Genomic DNA, 19,234 nt, shown 5'->3' on the forward strand with positions numbered 1-19,234 from the left:
TTGGTGCCACATCCCACTTATAGTTTCTCTCCATGGAGTTACCTTAAATGTTGTTCAGTATTTCTTTTATTATTTTCTTCATTCAAGAAATATTTGTTCTCCTTGGAGCCATTTGTAAAAGGAATAAATGAAAGCTATGACTGGGAGCTGACTGTGGCTCAGATCATGAACTCCTTATTGCCAAATTCAGACTTAAATTGAAGAAAGTAGGGAAAACCACTAGACCATTCAGGTATGACCTAAATCAAATTCCTTATGATTATACAGTGGAAGTGAGAAATAGATTTAAGGGACTAGATCTGATAGATAGAGTGCCTGATGAACTACGGACAGAGGTTCATGACATTGTACAGGAGGCAGGGATCAAGACCATCCCCATAGAAAAGAAATGTAAAAAAGCAAATGGCTGTCTGAGGAGGCCTTACAAATAGCTGTGAAAAGAAGAGAAATGAAAAGCAAAGGGTAAAAGGAGAGATATAACATGTGAATGCAGAGTTCCAAAGAATAACAAGGATAGATAAGAAAGCCTTCCTCAGGACCAATGCAAAGAAATAGAGGAAAACAACAGAATGGGAAAGACTAGAGATATCTTCAAGAAAATTAAAGATACCAAGGGAACATTTCATGCAAAGATGGGCTCAATAAAGGACAGAAATGGTCTGGACCTAACAGAAACAGAAGATATTAAGAAGAGGTGGCAAGAATACACAGAAAAATTGTACAAAAAAGAGCTTCATGACCAAGATAATCACAATGGTGTGATCACTCATCTAGAGCCAGACATCCTGGAATATGAAGTCAAGTGGGCCTTAGAAAGCATCACTCTGAACAAAGCTAGTGGAGGTGATGGAATTCCAGTTGAGCTATTTCAAATCCTGGAAGATGATGCTGTGAAAGTGCTGCACTCAATATGCCAGCAAATTTGGAAAACTCAGCAGTGGCCACAGGACTGGAAAAGATATTTTAATTCCAATGCCAAAGAATGCTCAAACTACTGCACAATTGCACTCATCTCACACGCTAGTAAAGTAATGTTGAAAATTCTCCAAGCCAGGCTTCAGCAATACATGAACCGTGAACTTCCAGATGTTCAAGCTGGTTTTAGAAAAGGCAGAAGAACCAGAGATCAAATTGCCAACATCTGCTGGATCATGGAAAAAGGAAGAGAATTCCAGAAAAACATCTATTTCTGCTTTATTGACTATGCCAAAGCCTTTGACTGTGTGGATCACAATAAACTGTGGAAAATTCTGAAAGAGATGGGAATACCAGACCACCTGACCTGCCTCTTGAGAAACCTGTATGCAGGTCAGGAAGCAACAGTTAGAACTAGGCATGGAACAACAGACTGGTTCCAAATAGGAAAAGGAGTATGTCAAGGCTGTATATTGTCACCCTGCTTATTTACTTCTATGCAGAGTACATCATGAGAAATGCTGGGCTGGAAGAAACACAAGCTGGAATTAAGATTGCCGGGAGAAATATCAATAACCTCAGATACGCAGATGACTACCCTTATGGCAGAAAGTGAAAAGGAACTAAAAAGCCTCTTGATGAAAGTGAAAGAGGAGAGTAAAAAAAGTTGGCTTAAAGCTCAACATTCAGAAAATGACGATCATGGCATCTGGTCCCATTACTTCATGGGAAATAGATGGGGAAACAGTGGAAACAGTGTCAGACTTTATTTTGGGGGGCTCCAAAATCACTGCAGATGGTGATTGCAGCCATGAAATTAAAAGACACTTACTTCTTGGAACAAAAGTTATGACCAACCTAGATAGCATATTCAAAAGCAGAGACATTACTTTGCCAACAAAGGTCCATCTAGTCAAGGCTATGTTTTTTCCAGTGGTCATGTATGGATGTGAGAGTTGGACTGTGAAGAAGGCTGAGTGCCGAAGAATTGATGCTTTTGAACTGTGGTGTTGGAGAAGACTCTTGAGAGTCCCTTGGACTGCAAGGAGATCCAACCAGTCCATTCTAAAGTAGATCGGTCCTGGGTGTTCATTGGAAGGACTGATGCTAAAGCTGAAAGTCCAGTACTTTGGCCACCTGATGCAAAGAGTTGACTCATTGGAAAAGACTCTAATGCTGGGTGGGATTGGGGGTAGGAGGAGGAGGGGACGACAGAGGATGAGATGGCTGGATGGCATCACTGAGTCAATGGACATGAGTTTGGGTGAACTTTGGGAGTTGGTGATGGACAGGGAGGCCTGGCACACTGCAAATCATGGGGTCACAAAGAGTCAGACATGACTGAGTGACTGAACTGAACTGATAATGTCAATTGAATCTACTAAACTTACAACATTATTGTTATTGTTGTTCAGTTGCCAAATCAAGTCTGACTCTGCAACCCAGTGGGCTGAAGCACTCTAGGCCTCCCTATCCCTCACCATATCCCAGAGTTTGCCCAAGTTCATGTCCTTTGAACCGTCCATGCCATCCAACCATCTCATCCTCTGTCATCCTCTTCTCCTCCTCCTTCAACTTACAACATAGGTTTTATTATTTTTAGTGCATTGAAACATAATTTATTAATTAGAGTGATGATGTCAAAGTAAGTTTATGTTCTTCTCAAAATTGGCAGAATTAAATTCAGGAAGGAAGAAGACTTGCTGGCTACAAAGTGATAAACCAATGAGGAAAACTTTGTATGGTCTTATTTAACCAGGAGCCAGCACCAAAGTCTTTGGAAAAGGAAGTCAAAATTTATTAAAATGTAAATTTGAGTATAATAATCATACAGTCTTTTACCTTAAGTAGATACCTATAAAGTCAGCATTTATTCATTCAAGAAAGAATTGAATTTGGTGTTGGAGAAGACTCTTGAGAGTCCCTTGGACTGCAAGGAGATCCAACCAGTCCATTCTAAAGGAAATCAGTGAACTAAACATGAAGGAAACATCTTCAGTTTTTAAAAAATCTAAAATTGTATCAGCTTGAGAACTGAGTCCTCAAGAGAAAATGGAGCCGAAAGGATGTCTTGTCTTACCAAGAAAAATGATAGGAGAAAACAAAGGAAATGTATAGGTTAGCCTAGAAGAGAGAAGGCTAAGAAATAAGTAATAGCTCTGACTTCAAAATAAAAAGGATTTCAATGAGAAAAACAATGGAAGATTTTAATTGCCACTACTAAGTATAAGGGTTTCCCTGGTGGCTCAGTGATAAAAATCTGCCTGCAATGCAGGAGAAATGTGTTCAATCCCTGGGTTGGGAAGATCCCCTGGAGAAGGAAATGGCAACGCACTCCAGTATTCTTGCCTGGGAAATCCCATGGACAGAGAATCCTGGTGGGCTACAGTTCACAGGGTCATGAAAGAGTCTGACCCAACTTAGCGACCAAACAACAATCAGGTATAAACAATAAAACTGACCTAAAGACAGAGAAATTTCTGAGGAAATAAAGACACCTTTTCTGGAGAGGCACTAAACAAGGAATTCTCAGGAAGGCACCACACTTTCTGTCCAGAGGATCTCTAAGAGAAAGTCATCAGTCATTGTCAGAGTTTTATGACACTCATCCACATTGAAAGTATGTGACATACAATAAGGAGGTTGAAAGAAACGCCAAAGAATCTTCCTATGTGATCCATTCCAGACAAATGATTCAAAAGTAGCTGTTTGCACTTTACTTTAAAATCCTCAAAGAGAGAATTTACTCCAAGCCCACTGATAATACATCATACCGTCTTTGTTGTTGTTGTTGTTAAGCTATAGTGTTTCTTGATTGTGTACCCTAAATTATTAACCAGAAGAATACAGCTGCCCTCAACAAGTCTAGGTGCTCAGCTATTAAGGGAAGCCTCAAGTGTTAGAAACTGACTTAAGTTTGGGAACGCATGTAAGAATTAAAGATTTTAAAATTAAAAAAATAAAAAAATAAAAATGCAAAAAAAAAAAAAGAAACTGACTTAGGGATTGTATTTGCAAGTCTGGTGATTTTCCATTCCCAGGACACAAATGATAAAGATCATTTGTTTTCCTTTTTAGTCATTCTTGGGAAGAATTTCATTCTAGAAAAATATATGCCTTCAACTAATGAGAGACATTTTTTAATCTTCTTTACTGGAAAAAAAAAAAAACTTGTATAATTAAAGGTTATATAGATTCTTAAGTGTGAGATGTCTAGACTAGGAGAGAAGAATAGCCTGAAATTAAAAGTCTGCTGTGAGTTGCGGTTACAGTGGAGCTTCTTCTATAGCTCTAAAAATCACACAATTCATCATCTAAACTGGAATGCTTTTGAGACTGAACAGTTGAGGGGCTATTAATTACTAGAGCAGGCAACAGGCACGAATTGGAACTGTCCCAGGGAACCTGGACACATGGCCACTTTATCAAGAATCAAATTTCTCATGCAATAAAAATGACAGTCAGACCTCTTTAAGTTATACTAAAAAATAAACACATTTGCTGCATAATTTATAGATACTTATATGTCTATTTTGAAGATTTGTTACTATAAAATTATGAACAATACTGATGACCATGGAGAAATTAATGTTTCCACTTATTACCAGAGGAGATGCTCATTGATTAAAACACATCTCCTAAGTTTTTTCATTAACCGCAAGGAAGCAGTGATTTAAAAAAAAAAAAAAAAAGGTAATTGCATTCCCAACGTTCCTGAGTTAGAACTTTCTGAACTCATCTCCCATTGGAAGATTGTGAACTTAGCCTAACATAAATGACAGTGCGTTCCTCTAGGTACATCATCATATTCTGTGCTTGATACCAGAGAGCTCTGAATCTGTGAATTAGCCCCATGAAATCAGACAATGCACTTTCATTGTTATACAAAGCACATTTTCTGGGTGACTCTGGCCCAGGATCCCTACGAACAATTTTTCTTCCAAATCAGCATAATTTTATTTCCAATATTTATTACTCTCCTGAGAGATGAAGTTATTTTAAATATCAGTCAGTATTGTCAGCTAGTAAATAGAGAATATTCTCACAGCTGGTCTGACTTGTCATTCTTTTATTCCTCTTAAACATCTCCTCTCCTTCCCATTTCTCCAGTTACCATCCCAGTTTAAGGATCTGAGGATCATTTAGCGGGTACAGTTTCCTTATCTGTGAAATGAAAGGTTTAAACTAGATAAGGCTTAGATCTGCCTAACTTTACATTTCTACAATTAGATCTCATGGGAACCACTGCAAGAGCTCCCCCACCCACCAAAATCTTTCCATCTATATTAACTCCTGTGGCAATTCACTAACACATGATGCCACATGTTGTTTCAATCACCATTTTCTTTCTTTTTTGGCCATGCCATGTAGCACGTGGGATACAGGATCTTAGTTCCCCAACCAAGGATCAAACCTGCACCCCCTTCATTGGAAGGGCAAGTCCCAACCACTGGAATGCCAGGGAAGTCCCCTTCTCTTTCTTTCAGAATCGATTTATACTTATTATGTACTTCAAAAGTCAAATTTTTTTCTTCTAAATATTTTACCTTAATTCCCTGTCTTATTAGTGTTTATGCATTAGGTTAACTTTCTGGTGTTTTTTTTTTTAATATATAATCATAACATTTATTCAACAAAGGTAGGATTGGGGCAAATGGCAATTACTGTTTTCAAGGCACCGAGGAAGCAGCTGTGAATCAAACAAAACAGTACAAGTTCTAGCCCTGGTGGGGCTCACATTTGATGGAGAAGATGAACTATAAGCAATGAATGAAGACAATTAATGAATGCTCAATAATAATAGCAACAGAGCAGGGAAGATAGTGACTGAGGAGGTGACATTTAAATAAACACCAGGAAAAAATCAGGGATCTACTCATCTGAAAGTCTAGGAGAAGGTTGAGGCCCCAGCTGTGGGAAAGCAGAAAGCAGATTTGAGTTATAAGAAGACTGGTGTGGCTGGAGCCAAAATCCTACCTTGACCTATAGACCGTCATGTTCCCATTGGCTCCCTTCACTCCTTCTGACTTGGCTACTCTGGCCTCCTCAAAATTTTTCGAACATGTTGAACATGGTCCAACCTCAAGCTCTCTGTACCTATTTCTCTTACACTTGGGATATTCTTCTACCAGACAGACATGAGTTCACAGGGATTTGTGTATTGTCTATTTCTCCAGCTAGAATGTAGTTCTAGAAGCTCCAGAACCCGGAACATTCCCAACACACAGATAAATATCTGTTGGCTATATGACCAGTGCATAATCATAAAGCATACAGGTCCTCCCTATCTCAAAACCTGAGCCCTTTCATTGTATGCCAACATTTTAAAACTTCTGAAAATTCAGAAAGCCAATTGTCCTAATGATTTTCATGACTGCCAAATTATTCAAATTTAGAAGCTGTAGACTTCCTAGAAAGGGGTTGCTGTAGAAATCCCAATGATCATAAAATGGAAGCTTTCATTCTCCAGGAAAATAAAGAAAGCAAGAAAAAGCAGGCAGCTTTCAAGCTGTTATTGTAGGTGACTGAATCAATAAGAAAATGCTAGTGATACTGCAGGGTCAAACCTCCAAAAACAAAAATAAATAAAATACCGGCAACATGTTTTTCAGCTTCTGCACAGCACTTTTGAGCTGCAATGGAAGACTTTTATGAAAACCTTGAGGTTCTTATTATGAATGCAATTTCATTAGGATCCTAACACTGACCTATTTAGTACATTTTTTAAAAGCTCACTACTACTCCTCAAAAGAAAGAATGTAAACATGGATCTTCAGTAGAATAAAAAGTATGAAAGGTGATTATGATCACCAATGCACCAGGCAATCCAAGCAAAACCAGAAATAATCACAATCCAGTTGAAATATTGGCAAGCTTTGTGGAAGGGAAGACTGGAAAGAGAAGAGAAAAGAGAAAGGAAGTGACATTTACAATCTATAGGAAAACTATGCTAACAAACTCCTTTAGCAAACAAATCTAGGTTCCTGATTCTTCCAACATGATTTGGTATTCCCAGACATAATTATTTTTCTCATAGGACCTTCTATGGACTGAATTGTGTCCCCCTAAAATGCGTATGTTGGGCCTTCCCAGTTGGAGCTAGTGGTGAAGAACCTGTCCGCCAAGGCAGGAGATGTAAGAACCGGGTTCAGTTCCTGGGTTGAGGAGATCCCTGGGAGGAGTGCATGGCAACCCACTCCATTATTCTTGCCTGGAGAAACCCATGGACAGAGGTGCCAGGTGGGTTATGTTCTACAGAGTCGGACACAACTGATGCAACTTAGCGCAGCGTGGTTCAAAATGCTTATATTAAAGCCCTAGCCCTCAATAAGATGGTATCTATTTATTAATACCTTTTAATTTTTATTTTTTTAACTAATTTTTATTAAAATATAGTTGAATTACAAAGTTGTGTATGTGTTAGCTTCTACCATATAGTGCAGTGCATCAATTGCATGTGTATATATATATATACCGGAGAAGGCAATGGCACCCCACTCCAGTACTCTTGCCTGGAAAATCCCATGGACGGAGGAGCCTGGTGGGCTGCAGTCCATGGGGCCGCTAGGAGTCAGACACGACTGAGCGACTTCCCTTTCACTTTGCACTTTCATGCACTGGAGAAGGAAATGGCAACCCACTCCAGTGTTCTTGCCTGGAGAATCCCAGGGATGGGGGAGCCTGGTGGGCTGCCATCTATGGGGTCGCACAGAGTCGGACACGACTGAAGCGACTTAGCAGCAGCAGCAGCATATATATATACACACTCTTTTTTAGGTTGTTTTCCCTTCCTATGGCATTACAGAGTATTAAGTAGAGTTCCCTGTGCTATACACCATGTTCTTGCAGACGCTGCTTGGTGTGTATATGTATGTTCTCTACATCTGTGTCTTTATTTCTGTTTTGTAAATAAGTTCATTTGTACCATATAAGCAACATCATGATATTTGTCTTTCTCTGTCTGGCTTATTTCACTCAGTGGACCTAGAGATTGGCTTTTGGAGATAATTAGGTTTAGATGAAGTCATGAGGTTTAGGGGCTTCTGTGACGGGATTAGCATCCTTATAAGAAAAGACGCCAGAGAGCTTGTTGTTTCCCTTCACTCTGCTCATCTCTGCCTCTCCACCTCTCTCTGGCAGGGGAGGACACAGCAAGAGAGTGATCACCTGCAAGCCAGCAAGGGTTCTCATCAGAACCTAACCATACCCACCCCATGATCTCAGACTTCCAGCCTTCAGAACTGAGAAAATAAATGTCTGTTGTTTAAGCCCTGCTGTGTACAGTTTTGTTGCACCAGCCTGAGCTGACTAAGAACACATGGGGAAGTTTCAATATCCAGAAGGAGTAGCATCATAGTGTAACTGTATCTTTTTATTCTTCAAAGAAGCACCTGAGTGAAATCATGGTTACCTTCCTATATTCACAGATGGGAATGGGTTGGCAAACCTGCATAACATACAGCTTTGTGGGCTCCAGCTTCTAATTGCAATTAAGCTCATACCTACTTGCCAAAAGAACTGAAGAGAATTTTTGAGGTACAAGCGGGATCAGTCTGTTCTAATGTTGATGAGTCCCAATTACTGGTAGTGGTAGTCTTTTAAAACAGCAGTTTACAAAGAATGCAATAGTTGTACCTTTCCTAGTGTTATGGTATAATAAAAACATCAGAAATAACGTATTTTGCTGATTCTTTCTTGTCGGTTTAGTATCCAGTGTTGACAGATTCTTCCATTAAGAAAGCAGCCATTTTTCCTATGAATTTAATGGCAACTTAACCAAGAAGGTAGGTGACATGTAAATGGATTTTCAGGAGTGTAACTTAGATCAAGTGGTTAAAACCTTCCAGAAAAGCTTAGTTTTCCCACAAATTCCAATCTTTATCTTCAATTATCTCCAGTCAGGGCAATTCAGGAAGACTCACCCTCCCAAAAGGAAGATAATTATGGAAAAATCAAGTGGATTTTTCTACTTGGGAACTTGGGGGTAGGAAGAAGACAGCCTTGGGGATCATTTGCAAAGAACAGAAACTCACATTAGCAAACTCAAGTTAAATAAATATTTACTGCAAAGATGTAGATAACCTCAAAAAATGGGGTAAAAAAAATAAACAACTGAGTCATCAGGCTTCTCCTCTCTTGAAACATGGTTCTCTGGCTTTTTCTGTGCGAATTTTTCATTCTGTTCTGAGCAGGTCCAATTCCTCGTCTAACTTGTGGCTTTCATTCCCAAGACTTTCAGATTTCATGTCTCCCAATTCTTTTCAATTCCATCGTTCATCGTTGTTTCTCAGTGTCCCTATGTCATATTCCAAGAACAGCTGTCCAATCTTTTCCAATTAGCTTTGCTGAAGGAATAGCAGCCAGAAACATGGATACATAAAAGTGTATACATCCATTACCCAGGCAGAGTCACAGGCTCACAGGTATTCAAAAGCTTCCTGTCTTTAGATGAAATATGCCTGGGACCACAAAATAAGGTCATACTTCCTTCAATATAATGATTCAACTCCAGAAGACAATGGTTGTTTTCCCATCATATCAATGGGTAGGAAAATCAAAGCTCAAGAAAAGCTTGAAGTTCCTGCTTGTCAGGCTGGGTTTTCATCAGCATTTGGGAGCAAGGTTCTTTCTGTCTCTCTCCCTCCGAGTGGAAAGCAAAAGTATTTGGGTGTATTTTTAAAGCTCCTACACTAGTCCCTATTGTTGCATCTGCTCAGCTTCTGACACTATTCTGTGAACTGTGCCCACGTCCATCTCCATTCATTCACATAGTTATCACAGGGGAAAAGCATTTCAAAACCTGCAGTCTTCTCTCCCTCCACAAGATTTGTTTGTCCTGAGGTGAACAGTTGACTTAAAATAGCCGATAGAGTCATTTTCCTAGAATGTTAGAACTGGGACTAAGAGAAAGAAGTTAAGAATATGTCTCTCTCTCCATCTCTTTCCTTCCCTCCTCTCTCCCTCCCTCCCTTTTTCCTCTCCCTCCTTCACTCAGGTGAAACTTTGACTGGGTTTTCTGCATCTCCAGGATTTAACAGGACAGTAAGCAAGTTCAGCTGGGTAATGGATGAACTCGACAGAGGCTGGCTGAGTGTACACTGGCAAGAAAGGGTGAGGTCCCCAGGGAAGGGGCTGCAGAGGAGAGTTTACATCCTCCTGCAGGCTTTTTCTCTACGAACTTCAGCAGGTGCTCACAGAAAAGACTGGGGAAGTCCAAAAAATCTGCAAATTGGAGACAAAGGAATTGAGGGATCTGAGAAGCAGAGAAAGCATGTGAAGAAAGAAAGTAAATAAATGTGCAGAGAGAACCAGGGGAATGCAGAGATCTGTCCATTCCAGGGCTAATAGCCCATCACACCTTTGAGAATATTAGTCCCCAGTGTTCATTATTGCTGAAGTTATAGGGGAACGGGTCTCTTAAGAAGAACCAAAAATATCTCAACTTAGACTGCTTTCCTGGTGATTTTCCATACATAGAGAGTTTGCAACTATTTTCCAAGTTACCATCTCACTGTTTCTTGACCGCAGAGGAATATCTGTAACCACCCAAAAAAACTGAAAATTTCAGCCCACAGTTTGCCAAAGTGGATTGCAAATTCATTTCCCTGTTGAAGCCATGAGAATTAAAAATAAACTCACATCCTACTATTGTCATCATCATTATGGATTCTGGCAACCTTTCTTTTTTTCATTTCCTATTTTCCATTAAAATCCAGAGAGAGAGAGAACAGAGGAATAGTCCATAAGTCTTGGTATGAACAGAGCTCCAGAAAGGAAAATTTCTTGTGCTATCTTTTCTTACTCTAACCTTGGCCCAGATAATGACTGAAGTGTTCATTCATCAAAAAAATTATACTATCAAAGAAAAATAATGCAATTATTTTGCTTTTTAATGAGAAGGACTTGCATTTTTTGTCCTGGCAAACAGCCTCTGGTGTTAAATATCTCCCAAGATAATAAAGCAGTAATATGAAGGCAATTTTAAGTAATTGTGTGTATGATAAAATGGATGAAAGTGTTCAGAGACTTGCCTAATTTGTACACAGTTTCCTACAGATTGCAGGCTGGAGTAAATTTTTACTAATTAAGTTAGTAACCTATTACTCAAAGAAATGAAACTTGATTATAATAATGATTATTCATTTATTATGCAAAAACCTTTGCACTGCTGAGTGAAAAACCTTTTTCAGGCAGTTAATAGTCACTCATTTCATACACTTTGCTCATTCTGAATTTCCCACCGGAAATATATGCATGTTGCTTGGTAGACACTGAAAGATGATAATGACCAATTGGGTTCTTTGGGGCCCTTTCAGAATTTACAGAAATATAATTTATCCTCTAAATTGACTGAACTTGGGATGGCATTACAGTGATCCTAAACAGATAAAAATGGAGACTATTTTCCTTTTAAGCCCCTCAACAGCTATTTAATTTAAAATGCCTTGCCTTTCGGTATTTAAATAAATTAGCTGACAGCTGCAAGAAATCACTTATATAAGATTTGAGAAGGTGATTGATATGTACAAACAAATAGATCCTAAAGGACATGGAGCAGAGAAAGAATGGAAACATTTCCACATCATGTTTTCCGATTATTTCTTTTTCTTCCTCCTTGAAACATGGGCCCAAGGGAACAAGCTTCTCTTTTACCCTGACTAGTTCTACAGCTCAACAGACATTCTAATGAAAGGAAGCTGCCATCCTCAATGCTCTTTGCAGAACAAACAATATACTTCCTGTGACCACAGTATGCACTGCCACAATCTCCTCCAATTTGGTGCACTTGAGCCTGTGAGCTACAGGAATCAAAGTCACCGAGCAGTGGGGAGTAAATGAAATAATTGTCCACCAGTTGTTTTATTAAAGATTGGGCAGCTGGAGTTGTCTCCAAGCAAATGTCTCTGCAGCCTCTGGGGATCGCTAAGATGAATGTTACAAACTCGAACTTAAAGAAACACTCTTAGAGGAATACGTGGCTTTTTTGGACCAATGCATCAATAGTATATTTTACTTTCCTCTAACATGCAGGCTGCCTGGGGAAAGCAAAAGCAAATACAAAAATTCCCTGTGAATAATAAAATCCAAAGTGAGGTTAACATTTCTATCCTCAGCAGGTTATTCCAGTTTGAACTGTCTTCTTTCTAATCAGGGATAATTTCACCAACAGCACAGCAGTCCTGCTAGTTCACAGAAGATGAATTTTGTGTTTTCCTAGTTTGATGATTGCTGACTCTGGCGCTGGAGCAATTTGTGTTTTGATGCTACTTTTCTGCTATTTATTGTTGAAGGAGGGGAAAATATTGCCTTGTGTTTTTTACAATGTTTAAGGCTGAAGCAGAAAAATAGTGAAGTAACACTTTTCAGCTTTTCCCATGCATAGAGATTGCTAATCAAGAATTGAGATGAATAAATAGCAATTACATCTTGCTGGGGTGAGAGGAGGGGGAAAGCTGCTCCTAGCCCATGGCTGGCATGTGAGTAGTCCCCCTAAACCCATCAAAATCCCTTAAAATAATAAAATACCACAAGGATCACCAATTAATCATCAAATATATACCATATCAATGTGCCCCCCAATGGTTTTAGATTCCTATAAAGGATCCTCAAATTGCCCTTATGATAACAATTTTTTTAACCTTTTATTTTCTATTGAAGTATAACTGCTTAACAATTTGTGATAGTTTTCGATGCATCACAAAGGGACTCAGCCATAAACACACATGCATCCATTCTCCCCAAACTCCTCCCTTATCTAGGCTGCCCCATACCACCGAGTAGAGTTCCCTGTGCTATACAGTAGGACCTTGTTGGCTATCCATTTTAAATATAGCAGTGCGTATATGTCCACCCCAAACTCCCTAACTATCCCTTCTCCTCCATCCTTCCCCCACTCCCCAGCAAACATAAGTTTGTTCTCTAAGTCTGTGAGTCTGTCTCTGTTTTGTAAATAAATTCATTTGAACGTTTCTTTTTAGATTCTTCGTATAAGGGATGTCATACTTGATAACAATTTCATGGCATTGATCTCAAGAAATAAGTAGTAGAAAGCACACATGCAACTGCCCAGGCCGTGACCTTAATAATCCCCAAGGTTTGAACCCCAAGTTTTGAATAATCCCCAAGCCAGTTCTGATGTCTCCGTCTTTTCCTCACCTCCTTAACCAGAGGGTATGGATAGCCAGCAAGAAGCCAATGTATGGCGTATTGGTAAAGAGTATGAACTTTGGCCACACTGCCTTGGTTCATTACCTAAGTGCAACAACTAACTAGCTGTGTGATTTTCAGCAACACTCTTACCTGCTCTAGAACAATTTCCTCATCTGGAAAGTAGAAATAGTAAGTGTACATGCCTCACGGGCTTGTCCGGAGGATTAAATGAGTTAGCATTTACAAGATACTCAGGGTGGTAACAGACTGTAGCCCACCAGGCTCCTTTGTCCATGGGATTCTCCAGACAAGACTACTGGAATAGGTTACCATTCCTTCTCTAGGGGATCCTTCCAACACAGGTATCAAACCCAAGTCTCTTGTGTCTCCTGTATTAGCAGGTAGATTCTTTACCACTTCTGCCACCTGAGAAGCCCAAAGCAAAGCTACTCTAGGGAAAAAGGTAAGACCTTGGGGGTTTCAGAATTACCGTGTATTGTGTGGACATGGGTCAGATTCAGGAAATTATCCAACCAATCTAGCCTACGTAGTTGGGCTTAGTCATACTTCAAAAGGCTATTTCTTGAGCATGCCAAAGTCATCTGGTGCTTTCAGATTGCCTAACCTGACTTGGCACTCTCTTAAGCAACAGCTGCTCTGCTATCTAGTACCCTAGGGTTTACAGAATTTCTTTATATCAACACTGAGTTTCAGAGACTTAACGGCAAATATTAATACATGAGTGTGGTGGTGTTGTTTAGTCGCTAAGTTGTGTCCGACTCTTTTGTGATCCCATGGACTGCAGCCTGCCAGGGTCCCCTGTCCATAGGATTTCCCAGGCAAGAATACTGGAGTGGGTTGCCATTTCCTTCTTCAATTCATGAGTATGGTGGTGCCTTATTCAGTACCTTCTTGATGATAGGAAATGTCCAATAATGAAAACGACATGAATTCAGAATCAAAATAAAACTGAACTGATCCATCCTTTACTGGAATTGTAATTTGGGTTTCAGCCTGTTTACATGTGGAGCAAGGATTAGATTAAATTCAACCTAAGGTTTCCTGATTCTGAAGTTTTGTGGGTTTCTACATTTTCTTCCAAAAAGTAGTCTGTGAGTGATTTTCAACATTTCAAATAGCCTAAAGGAAAACCTGCCTTTACTCAAGATAACACTGTGGAGGGGTGTGGAAACTTTAACTTTTATTACTTGGCTGGTTTCCTTTTTTTTTTTTTTTCCTATTGGCGAGAATTTTATCACCTTGGTGCAGTGACACCGGATGTCTTGTGCTGATGACAAGTTCTGAATAGCAATATAGATGCCATTGGTAGTAAGAGATAAGAAAGAAATTTAAAGATCACTAAACCAAATGTTTCAGTCTAGTGTTTTTAGACCAAAATCTTTCAAAATAAGGACACTCAAAGAGAAGAGAAATAATAAAGGGGATTTCTAATAGGAGAGATGTTGTGATTCAGAAACTCTGTGAGGCCTCTCTCAGCACCACGATTCCATAATTGTATGATTCTAATGACCTACATACTGTTCATGGGGTTCTCAAGGCAAGAATACTGAAGTGGCCGGATGGCATCACTGACTCGATGGATATGAGTTTGAGCGAACTCCGGGAGTTGGTGATGGACAGGGAGGCCTGGTGTGCTGTGATGTATGGGGTTGCAAATAGTCAGACACGACTGAGCGACTGAACTGAACTGAACTGAATGACCTACATCATAGACAATTTAAAAAATGAAATTAATTTAATTTAGATGACAGCAAGACAAGCTCTATGAAAGAAAATATGAAGTAAGGACTAGTTAGAAATGCACATGTCGTTGTTCAGTCACTCAGTAGTGTCTGATTGTGTGACCCCATGGACTGCAGCATGCCGGGCATCCCTGTCCTTCACTATCTCCCCAAATTTGCTCAAACTCATGCCCATTGAGTTGATGATGCCATTCAATCATCTCATCCTCTATCATCCTCTTCTCCTGCCCTCCATTTTTCCAGCATTAGGGTCTTTTCCAATGAGTTGGCTCTTCACATCAAGCAGTCAAAGTATTGGAGATTCAGCATCAGTCCTTCCAATAAATATTCATGGGTGATTTCCTTTAGCTTTGACTGGTTTGATCTCCATGCTGTCCATGGGACTCTCAAGAGTCTTCTCCAACATCACAGCTCAAAAGCATCAGTTCTTCAGTACTCAGCCTTCTTATGGTCCAACTCTCACATCTGTATATGCCTACTGGAAAAAGCATAGCTTTGACTATATAGACCTTTGTTGGCAAAGTGATGTCTCTGCTTTTTAATACACTGTCTAGGTTTGCCATAGCTTTTCTTCCAAGGAACAAACGTCTTTGAATTTCATGGCTGCAGTCACCATCTGCAATGATTTTGGAGCCCAAGAAAATAAAGTCTGTCACTGTTTCCATTTTTCCCCATCTATTTGCCATGAGACATGACCACATCACAAGAAATGTTCATCTTCCTCCAGAAAGAGTATCTTGAGAAATAATAATAATAAATTAGGGCAATGAATTTCACAGATAACTTATTAAAGTTAATAAAATAATATTATGACAACAATTACTAATATAAACTGGGAGCTGCATACCAAGAAGTATCCATCCATCAGTAAATAAATAAGAACCCATTTCTCAAGGCTAAGTTTTCAGGGTCCATGGGGCCTAATTTTTTAGACTGGATTCAAGATATCGTTCATGTGGGTAAAGGAGAGATGAAAATATTCACAAGAATAAGAAAATAAGATGAAATATGTAAAACTAAAGAGAATAACAAATCCAATTCTGATTTTTCACTTTATGAGGCCTCGATTATACTTGCCCCTAAATACAACAAAAGAGAGAAATTCCAGTTAAAGAAGACAAGACTCACAACTGCAGTTATACATCGTAGGGGTCAGAAGAAAATGTGAGAAAGGTTATTTGAATGTGAGAGAAGTGAGATATGGCCAGCAGCAGTAATGGACTGACTTTCCCAAGTAAATATATGTTTAATCTAAAGTATTAGTGGATCAAATATTCCAAATGGATGTTCATGATATAGTAAAAAGAATATCAACTTGGGAGTTAGATTCCCACAACATTTTTATTAAGAGGTTATATGATTTGAAGTGAAAAAAAAGCTTTACTCATTCTTTTCAGCAGATATTTATCGATCCCTTGATACACAGCAGGCACAATTGGCTACTGTCCAATTTCTTTATGTGTGAAGTGAGTGAAGTGGACTAAATGATTCCTAAATGAATTCCAACTCTAAGAATCTTTGTTTAAAATGTTAACTGACATAGTAATTTCTTATCTTATGTATCTCAGAACCGAATATCAATAGAGTATGATGAACTTACCAACGGTATCTCCAACTGTAGATTTTAATTGTGCACAAAGTTGACAAAGAAGAGAAAAAAAATAGAGAGCACAAATATTTAGATGACTTAGTTAAGTGATAGAAACTATTCCTTGGAACAGGGCTATTTGAGGAATTTATCATGACAGTATAGAATGCAGTTTTATAAAAAAAAATTTTTTTGCAATAAATTGCTTCTTTGCAGTTTTAAAATTATCAGTAATTGTAATTTGCAATAACACCAAATAGTCTACTTATGCTTACAATATCAACCTGAAATTATTTTATCTCAGTGTGGAAATATTTTATGACTTTTAGAAAATATTGCATCAGTGTATAAGTTAGTTTCTTTAGTACTAATACTGTAATTATACACTGGGCTTTTTTGTTAGTAAGGTTGGAATTTTATATGGCATCATGACAAGTGTGCTAGACTAGACATCAAGGAATCTGGGCTCTATTTTGGACACTGGCAGGTGATTTTAGACTCATCATCTTTGTTCTCTAAGTCCCCTCCACTGGTAGAATGAGAGCATTAGACTCACTGGAGCTGGGGTTTTGAAAGGAAACAATTCAAAATTCCATCCAGTTACTATAATAAATTCAGCTTAAAGTCCAGGAGCTTCAGGTAACAGTTAATCCTTTAAATCAACTCTGGAAGTGACTCTGTGTTGTCTGATGACCCACAACCTGAATGGCCAGTTTTAACCTCCATTGCATCCTGCTCCCCACTATGCCTGAAACCCAGCACTGCATTCAGGCTAGGATACCAGGGACCAACACTCCCATCTGCACGTGGAAAGAATGGGAAATAGGTAGCAAAGAAGGTCCACAGCAAAGAAGAAAAATCCAGCCAGCCAGGAGGTGTGTGCTGGCCCTGTTATAGCAGTGCTGGAAATTTCTTGATTAGACTCTCGTTCTTATTTTCTTAAAGGAATTCATTAATGCATTTACTCCGCACCTTCTTGTTTTCTTTGTCTACCACAGCCAATCTGAACTTGGGATTTGAGAGCAGTGCCTCAACAGAGGGCTTCCCTGGTGGCTCAGACAGTAAAGAATCTGCCTGAAACGTGGGAGACGTGGGTTCCATCCTTGTGTCGGGAAGATCCCCTGGAGAAGGGAATGGCTACCCACTCCAATATTCTTGCCTGGAGAACTCCATGAACAGAAGAGCCTGGCGGGCTACAGTCCATGGGGTTTCAAAAAGTTGAACACGACTGAGTAACTAACACTTTCACTCACATAAAACACAGAACTTTCTGGAAGTTTGGAATTTGGGGGGTGTTTCAAACTCAATTTTTATTCCAGATTTCTTGTTTGTTGGCAGTAGAGTTTTCTAAAATTTTACTAAACTTTAAAATCTCATTTTGTACATAAACACACCAAAGTTTCTTCTTTGATGTAATATTCCTGATTTGTTTTCTTTGTGTCACAGCCCACACTTCTTTCTGTCCACTAATGATACCTCCCTGGGGGCATCTGAAATATTATAATAGGTAGAAAGGCCACTCCCTTCATCTGATGTTTGCTGAAAGCCGAGTCAAGTTCACATGCTGTATCTTATTAGCCTTTGCCACTCACTGTGCTTAATTGCTCAATTGTGTCCAACTGTTTGCAACACTATGGAGTGTAGCTCAACATTCAGAAAACGAAGATCATGGCATCTGGTCCCATCACTTCATGGCAAATAGATGGGGAAACAGTGGACACAGTGTCAGACTTTATTTTGGGGGGCTCTAAAATCACTGCAGATGGTGATTGCCGCCATGAAATTAAAAGACGCTTACTCCTTGGAAGAAAAGTTATGACCAACCTAGATAGTATATTCAAAAGCAGAGACATTACTTTGCCGACTAAGGTCCATCTAGTCAAGGCTATGTTTTTTCCAGTGGTCATGTATGGATGTGAGAGTTGGACTGTGAAGAAGGCTGAGTGCCAAAGAATTGCTGCTTTTGAACTGTGGTGTTGGAAAGATTCTTGAGAGTCCCTTGGACCAATCCATTCTGAAGGAGATCAACCCTGGGATTTCTTTGGAAGGAATGATGCTAAAGCTGAAACTCCAGTACTTTGGCCACCTCATGTGAAGAGATGACTCCTTAGAAAAGACTCTGATGCTGGGAGGGATTGAGGGCAGGAGGAGAAGGGGACGACAGAGGATGAGATGGCTTGATGGCATCACTGACTCGATGGATGTGAGTCTGAGCGAACTCCGGGAGTTGGTGATGGACAGGGAGGCCTGGCGTGCTGGGATTCATGGGGTCGCAAAGAGTCGGACACGACTGAGTGACTGAACTGAACTGAACTGGACTGTAGCCCGACGGGCTCCTCTGTCCATGGGGATTCTCTATGCAAGAATACTGGAGTGGGTTGCCATGCCTTCCTCCAGAGGATCCTCCCAACCCAAGGATTGAACCCAGGTCTCTTACATTGCAGGCGGATTCCTTATCATCTGAGCCACTGAGAACCCTCACTAAGGCTCTTAATTCAAAACCTGAAAGGATGACGCCATCAAGGTATTACATTCAATGTGTCAGCAAATCTAGAAAGCCCAGCAGTGGCTATAGGACTGGAAAAGGTCAATCCTCATCCCAATTCCCAAGAAGGGTATACTAAAGAATGTGCTAATCATCAGACAGCTGCACTCATCTCCCATGCTAGTAAAGTCATGCTTACAATCTCGCATGTTAGGCTTCAGTATTACGTGAACCAAGAACTGCCAGATGTCCAAACTGGATTTAGAAAAGGAAGAGGAACCAGAGATCAAACGTCTAACATTTGCTGGATTGTAGAGAAACAAGGGAATTCCA

The sequence above is a fragment of the Capra hircus genome, chromosome 13, assembly GCF_001704415.2.
Source record: "Capra hircus breed San Clemente chromosome 13, ASM170441v1, whole genome shotgun sequence".
NCBI classification, from domain to species: Eukaryota; Metazoa; Chordata; class Mammalia; order Artiodactyla; family Bovidae; genus Capra; species Capra hircus.